Here is an 11,129-nt window from a genome sequence, read left to right on the forward strand (position 1 = left end):
GCTTTTTTTTGGTGGGGGGGGAGGGTTGGCTTACTTCACTTAATATGATACTCTCCAACTCTGTCTATTTACCTGCAAATGCCATAATTTTATTATCTTTTAATGCTGAGTAATATTCCATTGTGTTTATATACCACAGTTTTCCTTATCCATTTATCTATTGAAGGGTATCTAGGTTTCTTCCACTGTTTAGCTATGTGAATTGAGCTGCCATAAACATTGATATGACTGTGTCCCTGTAATATACTGATTTTAAGTCCTTTGGGTATAGACCGAGGAGTGGGATAGCTGGATCAAATGATGGTTCCATTCCATGTTTTCTAAGGAATCTCCATACTGCTTTCCAGAGTGGTTGCACCAATTTGCAGTACCACCTGCAATGTATGAGTGTACCTTTTGCCCCACATCCTCACCAACACTTATTGTTGTTTGTATTCTTGATAACTGCCATTATGACTGGAGTGAGATGAAATCTTAGAGTAGTTTTAATTTGCATTTCTCTTATTACTAGAGATGTTGAACTTTTTTTTCATATATTTGTTGATCAGTTGTATATCTTCTTAGAAGTATCTATTCAGCTCCTTGGCCCATTTATTGATTGTTGTTTATTTATTTATTTGTGTGTGTGTGTGTGTGTGTTATTTTTTTTTTGAGTTCTTTATATACCCTGGAGATTAGTGCTCTATCTGATGTGTGTGTGGCAAAAATTTGCTCCCAAAATGTAGACTTTCTCTTTACCTTATTGATTGTTTCTTTTGCTGAGAAGAAGCTTTTTAGTTTGAATCCATACCATTTATTAATTCTTGAAAAAATGCTTCACAAATTTGTATGCCATTCTTGTTTAGGGGCCATGCTAGTCTTTCTCTGTAGAGTTCCAATTTTAGTATATGTTGTGCCAAGGTGAGCGCTAAAAGCTTTCTTATTCAGCATTGAAAAATGAAGAGTTTCTATATTTAATTTGGTATCATAGCTTTGATAATTTATTATCCAAGTTTATTTAGAGCAGCCTAAGAAGCTGAAAAAGAAATGTCCCACTGGTTAGATTACTCTACTGGCATTACAAAATTCTAGACATTAAAGAACTAAAGAACATTTAATTTTTGACTCCTTGTGTATGTTTAGGATGTTTTCCTGTATTGAATAAGAGTTCAAAAACTTTAATTTTTCCTTGAAAGTTTATAAAGTCTGAGCAATGGTTGAATGTCTTTGAGAAATTAAGAATTATGATTTCAACACCACATCCTTTGAGAGGTAACTGCAGACTTACTCCTTTATTCAATGAACATTCACTGAGTGTCTGCCAGGACCTGTATCTGCTAATCTCTGAGGTGCATGAGAAGAAACATTGTGCTGATTCATTTCTGAATCTCAGAAATTGTACAGACCTGGTAAGAAGAAATGAATCCTGAGATACAGGTGAAGACTGGATCTTGAAGAAACAGTCCTGCAATGTTCCTCCAAAGTCCCTTGGAATGCAATCTTCATTCTTTAGAAATCTGTTGTACAGAAAAAAATCTAAGCAAATATGCTGACTCCTACCAAGTAAAAGATGAGTTGTAATCACTCCTGAGATAGGAATGTCAGCTAGGAGACATTGGATTAGTGTATGTAGAGTTGGTAAGAAAAAGTACCCAAATAGGAGGGATAAAGAAAAGATGTAGATTATTTGAAAAAAAAATAGACAAGATTGGGTAACTATTTTTTGCTCAGATTTAGAGAATGAAAGTCCCTCTAAATTGACCTTTGATTTTTCTTTCTCCAAAGCTTGTCATGTGAAGATGAATCGGATTTCTATGTCTAACCTGGAACTATCACTGAGCTCTAGGACTTATAAATGTCTTATTTCTTCTCCATTTTATGTTTCGAAGTTACCTCAATGGCCAAATGATTGTCTTGCCATGTCCTTTTCTTAGAATGTAGCCTTTAGCATCTGATTTGTTTCTCAAGCCAGAAATCAGAGTCATCCTTAAAATGTGATTTTTTTGTATACACACACACACACACACACACACACACATAATGGAATATTACTCAGCTTTAAAGAAGAATGAAGTTAGGCATTTGCCAGTAAATGGATGGAGCAGGAAATATTATAAGCAAAATAAGCCAATCCTAAAATACCAAAGGCTGAATGTTTTCTCTGTTATGTAGATGGTCAATCACAATAAGGTGATAGAGGGTGTTGGGGGGTAAACTACGGAATGAGAGGAGGGAAGGTTTGTGGGAGAAGGAAGGATAAGAGAGTGAATAGACAGAATTACCCTATGTATATATGTGATTACACAACCTGTTTAACTCTACATCATGTACAACCAGACAAATGAGAAGTTATACTACATTTATTCATGATGTTACAAAATACATTCTACTGTCATGTATAACTAATGAGAACAAATAAAAAAATTCAAAATGGGATTTTTGTTACCCTTGCCAGTTATATTTAATTCATTTCTGGTTTAGATTTTGTTTCTAAATGTCATTAGCATCTTTACTTTCTCTTCCTCTTCTGTAAACTACTCTAGTCTTGAATTCCATCATCTGAATTGGTTTTTTTTCACATCTATACTTATTCCACTTCCCATCCAAATCGATAATATAATTTCTAAGAGCTTTTCAAAATTCAATTCCAAAATGTCACCCTCTTTCCAAAATAGTCCTTTAGTGGCTCCATTATTTTATAATAAATGCTGGCATCTTTGATGCAATCTTTACTGTTGATTTAATCTGATTCTTATCAAATGCTCCAGCCTCTTCTTATGCTATTCTTCCTTTGCTTTACATTCTTCCACCATGTTTTCTCTATTTCATTTTTTTTCAGAAGATGATATGCTGTCTTACCTCAGGACACTTGCACAGGCTGTTCCTTTTGCCTAGATTTCTTTTCTCATTTATTCACATATTTATCTTCTGTGGAACTTTTTCAAACAATAATTTATCAGGACTCTTAAAACTTCTTACCTTTTCCACTCTGTAGAGATGATGCACATCTCTTATAAGGCTTCATGACTACCAACATATTTTGATTTATGGAACTGATCAAAGAATTTATATAGTTGTGTAATTTATTTATTCATGTCTTGGTTTCTCAGTGGGTTAAAGACAAGGGATATGTTTGTTTCCCTCAGTAAAATATCTTTAGATCCTAGAACAAAAATTCATTATATAATATTCTTTTAATGAACATAGGGTGATTGAATGAATGTATGAATTGATACCTAATTAGAGAAGTAAGGTAAAGACTTCAATATATGATAAACAATTACTACAAACAACTTACATTTCTATTTATCTGTGGTTCATAATCACAAAGTTAAATACATTTTAAAAAGTTATAATTAAAAGTAAAAGCATTTTTGATAAATGACTAGAAATTGAAGAGAAAGCCATACTGAAATGTCAGAATTCTTTACCTTTATTTGAATTATGCTTTAGAAAACCATGCAAATAAGAAAAGATCTTGGATTTCATCATAAAGCAAAAAATGATATAAAGCTCTGTGAGATTCTATTCTATTATATCTAAATTCAATAAGCAGTTTTAAGGAATTGCTCTAAAATGTTTTTGAAAGGTTACCACATGGAGACCAAAGAATTGATGAAATAAAGTACCATATAGTATAAAAAAGATGTCTGTTTTCTTGACCTTCTTAAATCTATTACTCATAGAGAACTCAGCAAACCTTGTGAAAGCCCAGCTATAAGGGCTTTTGTGAGGGAAACTTTCCTCCATAAATTCATTTACTAATGGCCTGTTCCAGCAGGGTAACACAATAAAAATATTTCCTGGGAATTCAACTTAAACTAAATTAAAAAGGGTCTGGACCAGCATTCTGCATCTCCGACCAATGACTCTGTGACTTTCGGAAAATGAAAAGGAGCAAAAGAAGGAAAAAAAAGGAGCAAAAAAAGGAGCAAAATGTAAAAAAATTTACATTTCTTTCACCACTCATGTTCTGTGTTTATATCTGATTCAGATAGGGGCCTGGCATTTCTTCCATATAAAGGTAGAAATTTAAAGCTCTTTGGATTCCAAACTCTTAAATGTCACTATATTTTGAAGAGATTATGGGCCTTATCAAACCCTTTAAGGGTTGAAATTCAATATTTCCAGTGTGTAAGAATACTTAGAGTTTAGGGGGAAATATTAGGGGCTATGGCTAATACAACTCGACTACTTACAACTTGCTACTTAATCTTTACCTCTGTGATGATAATGGTACTAACCTCACAGGTTTCTGTGAGGACCCATGTGCTAGTGTATAAAAAAATTCTTGGAAGAATCTTTAGCATGTAGCAAGAGCTCAATACAGTTTAATTATTAGTAGTGTCATCACAGGCTGTCAACAAAAATCTTCCCTGCCGAAGTCTGGCTGGGCACAAAATAACCGAGCCACCACACACCTTGTAGATTCAAACAGCAACTCTTTATTCTCAAACTGTCACCGGCACTCTACACGCACGTTCTGGGGAAAATCCACACCTCCACCGGGCTCTCCATCCCAAATACTCTCTGAATCCCGGGAGAACTCAAGGAGTGGGCGGGCGCCTGAGGCAACAGGATACGCCCTATTCCCAGCAGGGTCCACCTTAAACCTGGAACTGCACTATTCCCAGCAGAATACAACCTAAACCTGGAACCGCCCTAAACCTGGATCTGCCCTGGTCCTTGAGCAGGGTCACCTTTCTCAAACATTCATGCAATGTCACTGCAAATGACCTGGGTCCAAGGCAAGCCCATTTCCACAATGGAGAGTCCTCCCTTTAAGCAACATTGGGTAGGCTGACAAAGAAATTGCCGTGCATCATTCCTGCTTGGCTATGGCTCTCAGCACTTCCCTATAAAATTTCACAATATATTTGCTAGATTGAAAAAAAAAAAAACACAAGGGTAATTACAATCTAAAAATGGTTGATATACAAAGTGAATAAATTCCATGAGGCACATACAATTAAATGTAAAATGAACTGACCTTTTCATATTGTTATGGATGAGCCAAGGATGGGGAGATCAGCCAGAATGGGACAGTGCTGGAATATTTCATGAAGAGGATCCATCAGTTTTGACTAGGCCTGGTAAAATTGTAAACTATGTAAAACTGAAAACATTTTTTTTTTCAGTTAGAAATTTAATGATGAATAATTATTTATGACTGTACTTTAAATTATGTCCTATTTTATTCTATAAATACATTGGAACAATTTCATGGGTAAATATAAATTATATATCAAGAGTAGGTGAAAATGTGATCTAGAGGAAATTCTTAATAAACAATTAAAGAAAAACCTTAAATGCCATTTTTTGGGAGGATGTCTAAAGAAGATTGCTAAACTGTTCCTTGTGATGCCCTGCAGATGCTGTACTCCTGTCTTGGAGATGCTGCTCAACCACTGCAGAGGTCTGTGAGAAACTTGCACAGGGAGACAAACCCAGGGTAATGCTTTATTATTAATGAAACCTATTGAATCACACTTCCTACTGACCAGAAGCCATATCCCAAATCTCAGAAATCTTACATACTAGAGTGAGAGAATAGAGACCAGGATCAGAACCTTATAGCAAATATGTGCTCTGTTGTTGGTGGAACTTTCCCAGATCTGAACAAGCAGCTTTCTGGGGGCTTGTTCTATTCAGAAAATTTCAGCCTTAGTTGTCCATTTTGGGTGCAATCAGGTCATGGTGTCACCTAGGTTTTGAAGTTGGGACAGTATGGAAAAATAAGTCTTTCTTTGGAAAAAGAAAAAAAAAAAAACTTTCCAGAATTTGGGGCAAGTGAGTATCTGAGATCTCTAGGATCTGACAAGCGTCTGTTAGGTCTTCTGAGGGGACAGGAGTGGATGGCAAATGTAGAGGCCTTCCCTGAGAAGCACTTTGCCTCAGCAAGAAGGTAGCCAGTGAGTTACAATGGAACTAATCACTCTCTTGTGTGGCCAAGACACTGTGAATTCAATTTTATTTACTCAGTAGAAATCTAGGGAAAGGCTCGACCAAACTTTTCTCTAAGGTTATACTACTTACTGAAGGCAAATGATACCAGAGGCCATAGTCACAGCATACTGACCTTGGAGAAAAGAGAGCTGGAGCCTGCCATCTTAGTGAAAGGGCTAAATACAAAGGGAATCAGATGACAGCTATCCCCAAAACCTTTAGTAACAATTGATTTTAGAAGTTGCTTGGAAAAAAAATTATAATATTTGAAATCATCTTTTAAGAAGCTGAAATACTGAGTTAAAAAGCTTAAACTTTTCGGGATAAAATGAAGAAAATGGTAGAAAATGACATGTTTATGAATTTTCTACAGAACTTCATTATTCTCCTAGTACTTATCTTATTTTCTCTTATGATGGACAATATCTTCTTTTATAAAATTATCAAATCTACCACCAAGTAGATGGAAACATTGAACACAAAAACAACAACTGCCAAAATTTTAAAGAGAAAAAAAAAAACAAAACAAAATTTGTGTTCCAAGAGAAATTAATTGTACTGTCTAAACCATTGATAACAGTGGGGAGAAAAAAGATGCTACTTTCATCATTTATTCAAAACTGCTAAAAAGGCACTGGAGACATTGATAAAAAATAACTACATTTGCAATTTAAATAGCACAAAATATTTCATTTTTAACTGTTCCTCTCCTTTTATTTCTCAGGCAAATTCATTCCTCTTTTCAGCTTGGCTGGGCTGCTGATTGCTTGCCTTCATAATGTACTGTTTGGAATAATTTAAATGCACTTCCTTAAAACATAAAAAAAAGATAAATGGAATTTTTAAAAAGCCCACCTACATTGGTATGTTTTCCCATTCAATTCTTCACTCCAATTTATTATGAAAATTTTATTTCCAATTATAAATGTTAGAATTTGGATATGTGAGAAACCAGGTAAGGAAAGAATTTGACTTACAATATGAAATAGGTTGTCTTTCCCAGAGAAATCTTCATGGGCTTCATTTTAATTAACCTGCCTTCATTTTTATTGTTGTATTATTCAGTTTCACTTTATGGTGCCACTTACACAGTAAACTTCTCATACATCTGCAGGCACTGATAACAATAAGTTTAATTTAAATTAAAACTATCAGTGCAATTTAAAAGATACTAGTGCCACTAAGAATATTTTCATAATAGCATGTATCAGTGCAGGGTTTTTAAACAAGGCTATAGACATACTTAAGGTCATGCTGAGAAATTTTACCCAATTTTTAAAAAATATCAAGCTGTTCATTTATATAAGGATTTGGAGGTCTTTAAGAAATGAAGCTGTTCTTGATTCTCAACTAATGTGTTTCCCTTCTGTTTGTCTAGACTAATCCCGAGTTAGAAAAACTATACTGACTATTTGAAATTGTTAAATAAAATTAAGCAGTAATATGTAATCATAACGTTTTTCTTAGTAAAACAGTGTATTTTTTTTCTTTTTTTTTAGCAAAATTGGGGACAGAACAAAAAAATAAACTGTTTATGGTAAAACAATATATGTGATGTGGTTCTATTACTTTTCATATTGCTTCACATATGTCTGGATTTGCAGATCTTCTTTCAGTTCTCTAAGATCTCATCACTGATTATACAATCATGTGTCATGTTAATATCAGCTTTCTCCTTATTGCTTCATTTTTAGGATTTTAAGATTGTTGTTGATTTGAATTTTTTTTTTGTTGTTTCTTCAAATTACATCTATTTAAATGTTTCAAAGAATGTGCATTTTGCTGTTTTAATCTTTACAATGCTCCCACTGGATTTTATAAATTGGAAAAGTGAAGTAAACATTTTAATACATATATATATATATATATATGTTTTGAAACATTCATTAAAGAAAAAGATTACCAGATAACTTAGCAGGGATGTGCGAATATTGTAAAATAGCCCAGAAATATACACTGCAGTAAATGAGTGAATAATAAATTTAGTGTATTTAATGACAACACATGCACAAATAAAAATATTAACTAAAACACATAAAGGGTAAATTACATTGTTCAGTGCTCCAAAATCATAAATTTTTGTTATTCATTCACTTGCTCATTTATGAAATATGTAATGAGTATTCATTGTGTGCTAGCTATTATTTTTTATTTTGAAGAATATTTTTGTTTGTTCTGATGTGTGTCCATCTACATGTATGTAAGTGCAAGAGAGGGAAATAAAGCAATGGAAAGGAAGAAGGAAACTGGAGGGTTTACAAATTTTAAGAATGGTTTTATAGGACAAACCAATAAGATGACATTTGAGCAAAACTCTGAATGAAATGAAGAAATAAGCCAAGGGGGTGTCCAGAATATCAAAAATAGTGTTTGCTATGCAGCATAAATATAATGCAAAGAATATGAGAACCAGCAGAGGATTCTGTAGCAATGATATTTTAGTGGATGCTATAAAGTAATAGATTGTGGGCAAATGAAATGGAAAGGAAACAACTTTCCAGATGTGAGAAACAATCTTAGAAATGTCCAAAAGAAAATGTAAATTTTGTAGGACAGAAAGATTTTTAGTTTCCATAGATTCCCTGAGTGATTACATTGTTGATGAAGATACACAATGAAAGAAAACTCGTTGACAGAACATAGCCACAGGACCAGAATTCATGGGAAGAGCAAAAGATGAATAATGGAGCTTCAGACTTGCTTTGTGAAAAGGTAGGAACAGCTAGAAAGCAAGAATGCAAAGAGTGTGAAGCAAGTGGGAATTTTGTGGCTTTTCTAACAGAGTTGTCCCCCTTCAATACTAGAATTTGGGGGATGACTACTCCAATACTTAGTAATTTTTTTTTGAGATGTAAAATATCTAAGGGTACATCTCAATGGATTTTTATGTAAGTTTCTATCCATGCCGTCTCTGATAAAATCAAGATATGAAAATTTTCTGGCACCACGAACACTATCATGTCTTTCCCCATTAGCACCCATTCTAAGAGACAGCCATTACTGTATCCCAAAGTCACTTTGTCTGTTCATGAAATGCATATAGATGGAATCATACACTATATACTTTCCTGAGTCTAGTAGTTGCTTGCAGCAGAATGAATGCAAGATTCATCCTATTGTTTATATTTTTATTTTGTTCTGTATTAATATATGCCATTCTATTGAATGACTATAGCGTCACTTATTTATCCTGCCTATTACTGAAAGGAATTTGGATTATGTCCAGGTGTGGGTTATTAAGGAAATGCTGTGATGAACATCCATTGCTTATGTCCTTGGATGGTCATAAGCAATCACTTCTGTTGGGTATATGCCAAGGAATGGAATTGCTGGGTCAAAAGTTTGGCATATATTTAGCTTTAGTGGGTATTGCTAGTTTTCTAAAATGGGTTTTATAAATTTAAGCTCCCTTCAACCTTGTATGAGCACTCATATGGCTTCACTTTATTCATCTTATTTTTATGCTTAATTTAGCCATCCTGACCAGCACTTATATTTTGTCTGAGAATAGGCATTCTAACCACGTGAAATAGCATATCATTGTGAATTTGATTTGTATTTCCCCAAAGATTATTGATACTGAACATTTTTTCATATTTCTACTGAATATTTATATGTCTTCTTTTGAGAAATATTTGCTCAAATTGTTAGCTCATTATTAAATTGATTCGAGTATTTTTGTTATTTAGTGTTTGTGTTCCTTATTTATACTGGATATGTTAGTTTTTTTGCTGCTATGACTTAAAGCCCTGACCAGAACAACTGCAAAGGAGAAAAGGTTTATTTAGGGGCTCACAGTTTCAGAGATCTCAGTACATAAGTGGCTGGCTCTATTCCTTGGGGCTCCAGTTGAGGCAGAGCATCATGGTAAAAGAGTGTAGCAAAGGGAAGCAGCTCACAGGATGATTAGACAGCAGAGAGGGAGAGCTACACTTGCCAGATATAAATATATACAAATATACAAAAATTATTCTTTTCCCATGATTGAAACTTTTGTCAAAAATCAGTTGGTAATAAGCACGTGAGATTAGTTCTGGGTTCTCTATTCTGCTCCAATTTGTCTATGTGTCTGTTTTTATGCCCATACCATGGTTTTTTTGATTTATATATATATATGGTCCCTAGCCATGCACCCCAATGAACCACACTCTAGTCACACTCCACCTGCCTCCAGTAACCACTCAGTTAATTCCATCAGGGATTAATTCACTGATTAGGTTAAGGCTAAAACCCAATAATTTATCCTCCAAACCTTCTTGCATTGTCTCACATGTGAGTTTTGGGAGGACACTATATCTAAACCATAACTTTGGATGTTATCCATTGTCAATAAATAGTTTAAAAACATTTTTGTTTTCTTCCATTCTGTATGTTGTCTCATTGCTGTATTGATTGTTTCTTTTGCTCTGTAGCAGCTTTTTGATACAAAATCAATTGTCAATTTTTGTTGCTTATGCATTTAAGGCCTTGTCTAAAAACTCTTTGGAGAGTCTTAAGGATAGGTCAATGTTCTGAAGCATTTCCCCTGCTTCTTTCTGGTAGCCATAGTTTTAGACTTAACATTTATGTCTTTAAAACCATTTTGAGTTGTATTTATAACTGGTGAGAGAGAGGGATCTAGCTTCATTCTTGTGCTTATGGATATCCAGTTTTCCCAACACTGTTTGCTGAAGATTATTATTTTCCCATGATTGAAACTTTTGTCAAATATCAGTTGGTTATAAGTGCACGAGGTTATTTTTTGGGTTTTCTATTCTGCTCCAATTTGTCTATGTGTCTGTTTTTATGCCCATATCATGGTTTTTGATTACTATACTTTTGTAGAATATTTTGACTTCTGGTAGCATGATGCTTTCAGCATTTCCCCCCCCCTCTCAATATTGGCCATTTGGACTCCCTGTGTTTCTATATATATTTCAAGACCTCTTTTTTCCCTAATTCTGTGAAAAAATGCAAAATATGGATATTATGATGGGATTGTATTAAATCTGCAGATCACTTTGGGAGGTGTGAACATTTTAACAACATTAAGTAGTCTAACACAAGTCTATCTTTTATTTATTTGTATACTCTTCAATTACTTTCACTGATGTTTTACAGTTTTCGTTGTAGAGCTCTTTCACCATATGTCATTGGTTTCTATTTGCATTTTGTTTAGTTTATGTCTGAGCTAGTGAGGAATATTGTTCCATAATTTTTTTTTT

The 11,129-nt window shown here is 34.0% G+C and overlaps 1 pseudogene; it reads right to left on the minus strand.

The window, feature by feature from the left end:
* Positions 1-806: 806 nt before the first annotated feature.
* On the minus strand, positions 807-906 carry LOC143402645 (U6 spliceosomal RNA; annotated as a pseudogene).
* Between the last annotated feature and the right edge of the window lie 10,223 nt (positions 907-11,129).

This window comes from Callospermophilus lateralis, chromosome 6 (assembly GCF_048772815.1).
Source record: "Callospermophilus lateralis isolate mCalLat2 chromosome 6, mCalLat2.hap1, whole genome shotgun sequence".
Lineage (NCBI taxonomy): Eukaryota > Metazoa > Chordata > Mammalia > Rodentia > Sciuridae > Callospermophilus > Callospermophilus lateralis.